This window comes from Centropristis striata, chromosome 6 (genome assembly GCF_030273125.1).
Source record: "Centropristis striata isolate RG_2023a ecotype Rhode Island chromosome 6, C.striata_1.0, whole genome shotgun sequence".
Classification (NCBI taxonomy): domain Eukaryota; kingdom Metazoa; phylum Chordata; class Actinopteri; order Perciformes; family Serranidae; genus Centropristis; species Centropristis striata.
The window spans coordinates 40,243,886-40,256,035 of NC_081522.1; the positions used below are offsets into that span (position 1 = coordinate 40,243,886).

Genomic DNA, 12,150 nt, shown 5'->3' on the forward strand with positions numbered 1-12,150 from the left:
GAGGACTTTTTTGCAGGAAATATGAAAAAAAGAGAAGTTCAGGTTAAACCGGTATGAAGTGTAATATTTATATGAAAGAACAAAGTATTTTTTTGCACTTTTAAAACGGCTCCATTAAGGTAGAACACAGAGTGACTCTCGTAGCTGCTGAGAGTCTTTCATCATCCATTTCTGCCTCCAACGGCTGAAATCCTCCTTCTACCTTCTGTTTGTGCTGCTGCAGACTCAAGTGTTGCTGGATGGAGACGAAACACATGGGATCATTTACTGCTGTTGTTAGAGTGACTCCAGTTTATTTGCTTGGAAAGAACACACACTATTTTGTGTCTTTTTTCGACATTTTTACATCTATTTTTGGTCATTTTGTTTCTTTTTTGGTCATTTTGTGACTTTTTATTGGTCATTTTACATCATTTTGGGCAATTTTGTTTCTTTTTGTGGTCGATTTGTCTATTTTTTTTTGTCATTTTGTGTCTTTATTGTTCATTACACATCTTTTTTGGTCATTTTTACATTTATTTTTGGTCATTTTGTGTCTTTTATAGTCATTTTTACATCTATTTTTAGTCATTTTGTGTCTTTTTTAGTCATTTTTACATCTATTTTTAGTCATTTTGTGTCTTTTATAGTCAATTTTACATATATTTTTGGTCATTTTGTCTCATTTTGTGGTCAATTTGTGTTTTTTTGTCATTTTTACATCTATTTTTGGTCATTTTGTGTCTTTTTTGGTCATTTTGTGACTTTTTATTGGTAATTTTACATAATTTTGGGTAATTTTGTTTCTTTTTGTGGTCGATTTGTCTATTTTTTTTGTCATTTTGTGTCTTTATTGTTCATTATACATCGTTTTTGGGAATTTTGTGTCTTTTTTGTTCATTATACATCGTTTTTGGGAATTTTGTGTCTTTTTTGGTCAATTTGTGTCTTTTTTTGGTCATTACACATCTTCTTTGGTCATTTTTACATTTATTTTTGGTCATTTTTACATTTATTTTTGGTCATTTTGTGTCTTTTATAGTCATTTTTACAGATATTTTTGGTCATTTTGTCTCATTTTGTGGTCAATTTGTGTTTTTTTTGTCATTTTTACATCTATTTTGGTCATTTTGTCTCATTTTGTGGTCATTTTGTGTCTTTTTTGCTCATTTTACATCTATTTTTGGTCATTTTGTGTCTTTTTTGCTCATTTTCTGTCTTCTTTAGTCCTTTTTACACCCACTCCAGTTTCTTTGCTTGTACTGTATAAAGTCACAGTGTGTTTTTATCACCATAAGCCTCCTAAAGACAAACAAACAGCAGCTTTAAGTCAGAGATTGAGACGCCTCCCGCTAACCGTCAGAGGAACAGTAAGCGTTGCCTCTTCCTCCCTGTTGGCACCTTACGGCGGCGCTGAAACACAATAAAGAAACGGGCCGGTAGCTCTCCTGCGGCTGCCGCTCATACATCTCCAGCGATGCGGAAGGCCGTCCGTCAGTTTTACGGCTCCTTCCTTCCTCTCCACGCCGCTCCGATGACTGATGGCCCTAAGTGCAACTAGATAACTACGGCAGGGGATGATAAAAATGTGAAAACACACATCCTAGACAGGAAATTGGCCATTTTGGAGCAATTGACACAGAGGAGCTGAAGTGATGCTGCTGCAGCCTGGAAGACGTCTGCTGGCTGCAGCTGGACGCCAATAACCTAATAGATCAATTCATTCTGTCTTCCATTCTGGCTGTCAGAAGATCCAAGCAGAGAGGAGGAGATGAAAAAAGTTTGGGTCAATATCTCGACCAAGAGATGATCTGAGGAGGATTAACTCTATGCAGTCTTGGGCAATTTTTGTTCATTTTTTAATCCAAAATGTCTTTTTTGTGTCTTTTTTTGTCATTTTGTGTCTTTTTTTGTACACAAAATTAACAAAAAAGACACAAAATTGCCTAAAAAGATGTATTATGACCAAAAAAGACACAAGTTTACCAAAAAAGACAAAATTACCCCAAAAATGTATAATGACCAATAAAAATACACAAACTGAACAAAAAAAACATATAATGACCAAAAAAGACACAAATTTACCAATTTAATTGACTTTTTTTTTGGTAATTTTGTTTCTTTTTCAGTCATTTTGTGTCTTTTTCAGTCATTTTGTGTCTTTTTTTTTGTCATTTTGTGTCTTTTTTTTGTCATTTTGTGTCTTTTTTACTAATTTTGTGTCTTCTGTATTTTGTTTTGGTAATTCTGTCTTCTCATTTTGTGTCTTCTTTAGTCATTTTGTACCTTTAGTTTAGTACCTTTAGTTGTACCAGACATTAAAATCCATTGAAGAAAACAACAACAAATTGACCAAAAAATGTGTAAAATGACCATTAAAGAGACACAAATTGACCAAAAAAGATGAATAATGACCAAAAAAGACACAAATTTATCAAAAAAGACACAAAATTACAAAAAAAACTATAATGACCAGAAAAGACACAAATTTACCAATTTAATTGTCTTTTTTTTTGGGTCATTTTGTGTCTTTTCTTAGTTATTTTGTCTTTTTCAGTCATTTTCTGTCATTTTTTGGTCATTTTCTATCTTTTTTTTTGGTTATCAAAGTGACTTTTTTAGTCACTTTGTATCTTTTTTTAGTCATTTTATGTCTTTTTTGGTCATTTTGTGTCTTTTTTGTCATTTTTTGTCTTTTTTTGGTCATTTTGTGTCTTTTTCAGTCATTTTGTGTCTTTTTTTGGTCACTTTTTGTCTTCTTTGGTCATTTTGTGTCTTTTTTGTCATTTTGTGTCTTTTTTAGTCCTTTAGTCCAACATAAAATGTGATTTTGAATCTTTTTTTTAACTTTCAAAACACTATCATGCTCAATAAAGAACTTTAAATGTGTCAAATATGACCAAAGGTGTCAAATCTACCATATAAGAGGGCTCCATCCAGTTCTATCATTTGATACTAAATCTATTTGAGCTTGTCTCCAGTTTTACTTGGTATATCATCATCAAACTGAAACTGGCCTCATGGAGTTTACAGCCAGAACTTTAGAGGTAAATGTACAGTAGGGCTCCACGCTGCTTTGTTTTCTAGTCTGATGGAGGCAACAAGTCTGATTATTTGGAGCTTTTAGAGACTCCACAGGGTTAAAGAGAGGAAGTAGGGCAATGAGGACGGATCACTGAGGCCTAATGGGCGGAGGGATCTGCAGAGAGACAGGCAGGTGGAGGGAATCATTCAATGACTGTAAATATCTACTTTAAGTCTCTGTCTCTCTGTGACACGGAGGATGAATTGATTGATGGTAATGATGATAATGCTCCAGTTGCTCCTGCAGGATTCTGAGCACATTATAGAGGTCAGCAGCTCAACCTGGCTGAGATTGGTGTAATTTGACATGAATAATAGCCAATAACAGTCAGACAGTTTCATCTGTATAGGTCTTTGTGGTCAATTTGTGTCTTTTCTTGTCATTATAAGTCTTTTTTGTTCAATTTCTGTCTTTTTATTGGTCATTATACGTCTTTTTTGTTCATTTTCTGTCTTTTTTTGGTCATTATACGTCTTTTTTGGTCAATTAGTGTCTTTTTTTGGTCATTACACGTCTTTTTTGTTCATTTTGTGTCTTTTTATTGGTCATTATACATTGTTTTGAGTAATTTTATGTCTTTTTGTGGTCGATTTGTGTCTTTTTTGGTAATTTTGTGTCTTTTTTGGTCAATTTGTGTGTTTTTTGGTCATTACATGTCTTTTTTGGTAATTTTGTGTCTTTTTTGGGCAATTTGTTTCTTTCTTTCTGGTCATTATATGTTTTTTTTGGTAATTTTGTGTCTTTTTGGTAATTTTGTGTCTTTTTTTCTGTCAATTTGTGTCTTTTTTGGTAATTTTGTCTCTTTTTATAGGTCATTATATGTCTTTTTTGGTATTTTTTTGTCTCTTTTGGTCACTTTGTGTCTTTTTTGTTCATTTTGCGTCTTTTTATTGGTCATTATACATCGTTTTGGGTAATTTTGTGTCTTTTTGTGGTGTATTTGTGTCTTTCTTGGCCAATGACAGACAGACAGTTTAATCAGCAACGTGTTTTAGTGGATCATGCCTCCGACAGAAGACATAAACCTGGATCAGACGGTGAAACTCCCACAGTTACAGGCAGCAGAGTGGGTGTGAAAATCACTCCAGTGCTGATTAATAATTCATCTGTGTGTTGTCAGGAAGTGTTACTGCTCTAATGCTTATCAAATTGCATTACCTCTGAGACCAGACGAAGGATGATTTTCTTACTGACCGAACGGCCGTAAATACAATTTTCTGCTCTTGATGAGGCGAAGCAACTTAAAAGGCAAATGGAGCAGAATTTGTGGCGCTGCGGCGATCACAGAGAAAACAAGTTCAGCACGTCATTTAATAAAGCAAATAGAAGGTGAACGACTCAAACTGCAGCCGAGGAAACCAAGAAATCACATTCACAGACGGATAAACAGAAATGTAACGAGACAACTGAAGAGGCTCGTGGTCACTGTATTTTAATTTTACCTTTATATGTTCATATTTGTAACCTATGTTTACATTTTTCAGGTCTTAAAACAGGGGTCTCAAACTCAAATTACCTGGGGGCCGCTGGAGGCAGTATCAAAATGACCTAAAAAAGACACAAAATTACTAAAAAAAGACACAGAATGACCAAAAAAATATACAGAATTACCAAAAAAAAGACACAAAATTATTAAAAAAAGACACAAACTCATTAGAGAAGTCGGCCTTGCATATCCAAAGCGGATGCTCTGGTTGATACGATAACATTAGAATAGGAATCTGACCTTCCAAGTGTGCTCTTACATCAAAACAGGAACATAACAGGAAATTTACAGGACATTGAACTTTAGTTACACAGAAATAATGACGCACGAACCTGCAAAATAAAAAAGAGAAACACAGGGTGCTGTCTCTCTCAGAGTTGTTCTGACACCTTTGGCATATGAATCTGTTTTGATACCTACCAATAAATCCCGCAGTAGGCTGTAATGCGAATCTACCTGGTCGTCAAGTGATTTTCTTTAAAGATTTTCTATGACAAGAGCTGCAGATTTCTCAGCTGCTGGGTTAGGGTTAGCTGCTGCATATTTATGACAAAAAAGTGGCAAATCTGCAGGAAAAAAGTTGCATATTTATGAGATTAAAAGTGACAAATCTAGAAGAAAAACTAACAGATTTGTTAGATTAAAAGTGGCAAATCTATGGGAATAAAGTAGCAGATTTATAAAAAAAAAGAGCGGGGTTCGCGTCCCGTGTGGAAACAAAAGTAAACCATTTTTAACTTTACGTGAAGTTACGTGAATCACGTTTTTTGAACGTAACATACATTTTTTTTTATTTTTTTTACGTAACTTGCTGCAGTCACATGACCCTTGTAACTACTTCACTTCCGGCATTTACGTACAGTCATGGAAAAAAATGATTAAACCACCCTTGTTTTAATTTTAATGCCTTTTTCAACTAAAGGTACATTTGTTACGGCAAATATAATAACAAAAAAAAAGCTCATGAGAGTTTAATTTAAGAGCTGATATCTAGACATTTAACATGGTTTTCTTGATAATGATTTTGGTTATTACCAAAGTGTTTTTCTTTAGATTTTTCAGGAGCTGCAGGTTTCTCAGCTGCTGCCTACAATCATCTTTAGATTGAATCCACAGATCGACATTATTTTCTCTATGAGAATCACCTTCCACCTGCTACACCCAATGAAGTAGTTTGTAAATGTGGGCCACGGTCTCAGTATGTGGGACAAATAACAGGATAACAGAGGATAAAGTGGGACACCTGATGCTCTGATTCTCTGAAACCACTAACTCACCTGCCAGATGTGAACCACCAGTCTGTGATCAGGTCCGTCCTGCTGCTGTCCCTCTGAACAGCCCTGCAGACTAACAGCCTCCATCCTCTGAAACTAAACCGTATCCTCAGAGAGAAGTGGGATTAATTAACTGTCAAGTATCTGAAATAGAATAAACAGAGAAACTGGAGGAGGTGAAGATGAATATTCATGTGTCTGGGGGATATTTCTGCTACAATTAAATGCTACAGATAAAGTTTTGTTAAACCTTGATGAGATCCATGATATCAGTTGCTAAAATGTAGTTTATTGTTTTTAATTAGCCGAACATGTTGAGTGTTGTTCCTGCAGGCTGCAGACGCTCACACAGCCCGAACCCTGACGCTGCTGCTGACTTTACCTTAGAAAAACATTCAAACAGGTTCAAAAACCTGAGAAGCAAAGGATGGATGATGCAGCAACCTTTTTTCCTGTAGATTTGCCACTTTTAATATCATAAATCTGCATCTTTTTCCCAGTAGATTTGGCTTTTCGTCATCATAAATCTGTAACTGTTTTTTGTTCTGGATTTGCCACTTTTTTGTCATAAATTTGCAACTTTTTCCCCGTAGAGTTGCCACTTTTAATATCATAATTCTGCAACTTTACTTCCTGTAGATTTGCCACTTTTTTGTCATAAATTAGCAACTTTTTTCTTTTAGATTTGCCATTTTTTTGTCATAAATTTGCAACTTTTTTCCCTTAGATTTGCCACTTTTTTCCCTCATACATCTGCCACTTTTTTCTTGAGATTTGCCACTTTTAATCTCATAAATCTGCAACTTTTTTCTTGTAGATTTGCCACTTTTTTCTCATGAATCTGCAAGTTTTTCCCCATAGATTTGCCACTTTTAACCTCATAAATCTGCATATTTTTTCTTCTGGATTTGCCACTTTTTTGTCATTAATCTGCAACTTTTTTCTCATAGATTTGCCACTTTAATCTCATAAATCTGTTACCTTCTTCTTCTAGATTTTCCTTCTTAATCTCATAAATCTGCAACTTTTTTCTTCTAGATTTGCCACTTTTTTCTCATAAATCTGCAAATTTTTCCCCACAGATTTGCCACTTTTTTCATAAATATGCTACTTTATTCCCATAGATTTGCCACTTTTAATCTCATAAATCTGCAACTTTTTTCTTCTAGATTTGCCAATTTTTTTTCTCAAAAAACGAATGGTATAAAAGCTTCTGCTTTGACAGAAACTAGATGTTGTGATTGAGAAAAGCTCCACACGATGAATATTTTTTAATTGCAGGAAGCTGAAAGTGTTGAAACCATTGTTCCCAGTGTGGTCAGTTATCCTCCCAGTTATCTTAGAGAGCATCTGCAGATGTAGTTATAGAAGCAGATCCTCTTATGTTGCATACATGGCCCCCTCCTCCCACTCAGCCCTCGAGGTCTTCTGTTCACTGAACAGATGGAGGAGCCATGTTTGTTTGTCACAGAGAAACAGCTCTCCAGTGTTTGGATCTTATCAAAGGTTGTCAACACACAACATACAAGTGTGTTAGTGTCCCTGGCCTTCAACACGCTAAAGAAACTTCCACTCTAACCTCAATAACAAATGAAGATGATTCATGCATGACCTTGCCTGAGGCGTTAAATATGCCAGGGCCGCCAGTGTTTACTCTCTTCTGCAGAGCTTCAGCAGCATGCAGCTCTCTCTGCAGCCTGTTTCTAGTCAAAAAACATCAGTACAGGCAGCAAAAACAAGCTTTATTTACCAATTTCACCCTCCGCTGTAATGCGGCCGCTACCATCTTGGTCACGCAAATCTGGAAGAAAAACATGTTCGGCTTATTAAAAACAATAAACTACATTATTGCAACTGATATCATGAATCTCATCATGGTTGAACAAAACTTTATCTGTCGTGGAAAATCTACGGGGAAAAAGTTGCAGATTTATGAGAAAAAAATGTGGCAAATCTAGAAGAAAAACGTTGCAAATTTATGACAAAAAGGTGGGAAATCTACAGGAAACAAGTTGCAGATTTATGAGATTAAAAGTGGCAAATCTACGTGAAAAAAAGGAACGGATTTATGAGATTAAAAGTGGAAAATCTACAGGAAAAAAGTTGCAGAATTATGACAAAAAAGTGGCAAATCTAAGAGAAAAAAGTTGCAGATTTATGAGATTAAAAAGTGGCAAATCTCACTTTACTCTCATAAATCTGCAACTTTTTTCTTTAAAATTTTCACTTTTTGTCACAAATCTGCAACTTTTTTCCAGTAAAATTTGCCACTTTAATCTCAAAAATCTGCAACCTTTCTTTCAAATTATGTGTGTACAATAAAACAAAAACAGTACAGGAAACAGAATTTGAAGATTTCTGATTGGCTGATCTGGCCCAGATATGTAAGCCAACACACTGTGAGCATACTTTGTACTTTTTATTTGTGTTATGTTAAAGCCAGCACAATTAGAAATGAAAGCTTTTATATTTAGGATAAGATATATTTTACTGTAAAATGGACATTATTGTATGTCGTGTGCAGCACCACCTGCAGGCGACGGCGTGTTTCAGCAGCTTCCTGCGCCACAGAATCTGCCTCAAACTTTGTCATCATGCATTTTAATGACATCTCTACCTTTAAAAAGCTCCTGAAGACCTTCAGAGAGGACCTTCTCTCCTAACTCTACTCTTTAAAAAATCCTTTCTAGCGCTTATTGCTGCACTAATGCCTCTTATTGCACTAGACCTTGATTGTTCCGCTTTTTCTGTAAGTCGTTTTGGATAAAAGCGTCTCGTTCTCTGAATGCATGTTGTCTGTTCACCTGCTGCTCTTTTAATCTCATAATTCTGATACTTTTTTTCTCATTGATTTGCCTTTTTAATCTCATAAATCTGCAACCTTTATCTTCTGGATTTGCCAATTTTTTTTCACATAAATCTGCACCTTTTTTCTTTAAAATTTCCACTTTGTGTCATAAATCTGCAACTTTTTTTTTTGTAGATTTGCCACTTTAATCTCATAAATCTGAGACTTTTTTCTTTTAGATTTGCCACTTTTTTTTCATGACAAAATGTGGAAAATCTGGCTAATTAGAACAATTAAATTATTATTTTATAACTGATTGTGGTCAGCACGCTCCTCGCTGACATCTGCAAGATTTTACATGTTTAAATCCAGGAACTTCAGTGTTTCAAGGTTGTACAGAACATATTTTTGTTGCTGTTGAACTAAATGAATAGGAGTTGTTTACCTTGTTGCAGCAGCATCAGAGTGCATGTGGAGTTCAGAGCTTCTCGCTGTAAACGTGCATCACACTGCTGTGGCAAATCTACAGGAAAAAGTTGCAGGTTTATGACAAAAAAGTGGCAAATCTACAAGAAACAAGTTGCAGATTTATGACGAAAAAGTGGCAAATCTACAGGAAACAAGTTGCAGGTTTATGACGAAAAAGTGGCAAATCTACAGGAAACAAGTTGCAGAATTATGACGAAAAAGTGGCAAATCTACAGGAAACAAGTTGCAGAATTATGATGAAAAAGTGGCAAATCTACAGGAAACAAGTTGCAGAATTATGACGAAAAAGTGGCAAATCTACAGGAAACAAGTTGCAGAATTATGACGAAAAAGTGGCAAACATACAGGAAACAAGTTGCAGAATTATGACAAAAAAGTGGCAAATCTACAGGAAACAAGTTGCAGATTTATGACAAAAAAGTGGCAAATCTACAGGAAACAAGTTGCAAATGTACAACAAAAAAGTGGCAAATCTACAGGAAACAAGTTGCAGGTTTATGACAAAAAAGTGGCAAATCTACAGGAAACAAGTTGCAGATTTATGACGAAAAAGTGGCAAATATACAGGAAACAAGTTGCAGATTTATGACGAAAAAGTGGCAAATCTACAGGAAACAAGTTGCAGAATTATGACGAAAATGTGGCAAATCTACAGGAAACAAGTTGCAGATTTATGACGAAAAAGTGGCAAATCTACAGGAAACAAGTTGCAGAATTATGACGAAAAACTGGCAAATCTACAGGAAACAAGTTGCAAAATTATGACAAAAAAAAGTGGCAAATCTACAGGAAACAAGTTGCAGATTTATGTCAAAAAAAGTGGCAAATCTACAGGAAACAAGTTGCAGATTTATGACGAGAAAGTGGCAAATCTACAGGAAACAAGTTGCAGATTTACAACAAAAAGTGGCAAATCTACAGGAAACAAGTTGCAAATGTACAACAAAAAGTGGCAAATCTACAGGAAAAAATTTGCAGATGTATGACAAAAATGTGGTTAATCTACAGGAAACAAGTTGCAAATTTATGACAAAAAGTGGCAAATCTACAGGAAACAAGTTGCAAATGTACAACAAAAAAGTGGCAAATCTACAGGAAACAAGTTGCAAATTTATGACGAAAAAGTAGCAAATCTACAGGAAACAAGTTGCAAATTTATGACGAAAAGTGGCAAATCTACAGGAAACAAGTTGCAGATTAATGAACAATCTGAACAGATTTAGAACAATTAAATAATTATTTTTTAATTGATTGTGGTCAGCCCGCTCCTCGCTGACATCTGCAAGATTTTTCACGTTTAAATCCAGGAACTTCAGTGTTTCAAGATGATACAGAACATATTTTTGTTGCTGTTGAACTAAATGAATAGGAGTTGTTTACCTTGTTGCAGCAGCAGCAGAGTGCATGTGGAGTTCAGAGCTTCTCGCTGTAAACGTGCAGCATCACACAGATACACAGGATCATTAATTTATGGGGGGAGGTCACGTTGCCCAAGAGTTTGTCTTGACTTTTAGAAAGTCTTTTCTTCTTCTTCTTCTATTTCTATATCAGTAAGTTTGTTTGCCTTTCAGCTCGACCTACTTCTGACACGATAAGAGAGACGCAGCGTTTCTCTTTCTGTCAATAGCCACAGATTGCAGTTCAAAAGTAGCCTTGTTTTTTTTGCCTTTTTTGAAATAAAGCTGAGGCAAAAACAGGCCCAGATCTCTCGGAGCAAAATGTGTGTTTGAGGAAGATTTCCTCTAATCCTCGCTGCTAAACGCAAAACAAGAATCCAAGGTCAGCTTTCCAAAGGATGCAGGGGCCATATTTCTATCATGTAGAAGGATTTACGGGGCGCAGCTTTGAGGTACATAAGTGCTCTACTACTATTGTCTGGCAGAGTACACAACAACTATACTATTTACACACACACACACACACACACACACACAGAAGCTGAAGGTGGCAGCGAGGGAACGCTTTGAAATGTATGTTTGTGTTCGGCAGTTTGCTCTCAGAGCTCAGACAGACGAGCTCCAGATTAAAGGAAAAATCTGCACAAGCTGCAACAGTTCAACAGCTGAAATATGGAAGAAAAACAAGCAACCGAGTCGCTATAATGATGCAAAATAATGTGTAATAATAATATTAATAATAATAATGTGGGTTCCTGAAGGCTGATGGTGGTTCTACTGTGCTGCTGTGTTCATAAAAAGGCTGCAAAATCATAATAATAAGCATGATAATGAGCATAACTCGTGACTTTATTAGCCAGGTTTCCATTCCGTTGTCAAGGAGATTTTAAGTGGCCGCTTTTTGGTAATTTTGTGTCTTTTGGGGTATTTTTTTTTCTTATTTTGAGTTTTTTTAGGTCATTTTATGTCATTTTGTGTCTTTTTTTTTATCCATTTATGTCATTTAGTGCCGCTTTTTGGTAATTTTGTGTCTTTTTTATCCATTTTGTGTCTTTTTTTATCCATTTTGTGTCTTTTTTTATCCATTTTGTGTCTTTTTTATCCATTTTGTGTCTTTTTTTATCCATTTTGTGTCTTTTTTTGATCCATTTATGTCATTTAGTGCAGCTTTTTGGTAATTTTGTGTCTTTTTTGTTCATTTTACAATTTTTTTTGTCTTTTTGGTAATTTTATGTCTTTAATTTGGAATCATTTTATGGTCATTTTGTGTCTTTTTTTTTAAACCATTTTATGTCTTTTTCGGTTATTTAGTGCCATTTTTTGGTAAATATCCGTCTTTGCATTAGATAACCAAAAAAGACACAAAAATTATTTTTTTAAAAAGACAAAATTACCAAAAAATGGCACTAAACAACCAAAAAAAAACCATAAAATGGATAAAAAAGTGACTAACATAACGTCTCCTTTACACTGAACAACAGACAACACGAGTCGAGGAGTTTTTACTGAATTAATAAGTAAATGTTAACATGTTTGAGCTGCTGACAAGGTTAATAGAGGAAAGCTGCTGTTGACACTCAGTGGAGCAATAAATAGAAAAACATCATGTTTCTCTTTATGTGTGTTTGTCACAATGACCTCATTGTGTATAA

General features: G+C 35.1%; 1 protein-coding gene and 1 long non-coding RNA gene across 3 annotated transcripts in view; one reads left to right on the forward strand and one right to left on the reverse strand.

Annotated features, from left to right (window-relative positions):
* lingo1a (leucine rich repeat and Ig domain containing 1a) overlaps window positions 1–12,150 on the forward strand; it is a 217,382-nt gene that overhangs the window by 109,730 nt on the left and 95,502 nt on the right. The window lies entirely within an intron of this gene.
* LOC131972808 (uncharacterized) lies at window positions 184–9,110 on the reverse strand. Its single transcript, XR_009394502.1, has 3 exons — window positions 9,058–9,110; window positions 7,575–7,625; window positions 184–235 (listed from the first exon to the last, which is right to left on the reverse strand). It is a non-coding gene; the product is annotated as an uncharacterized LOC131972808 (long non-coding RNA).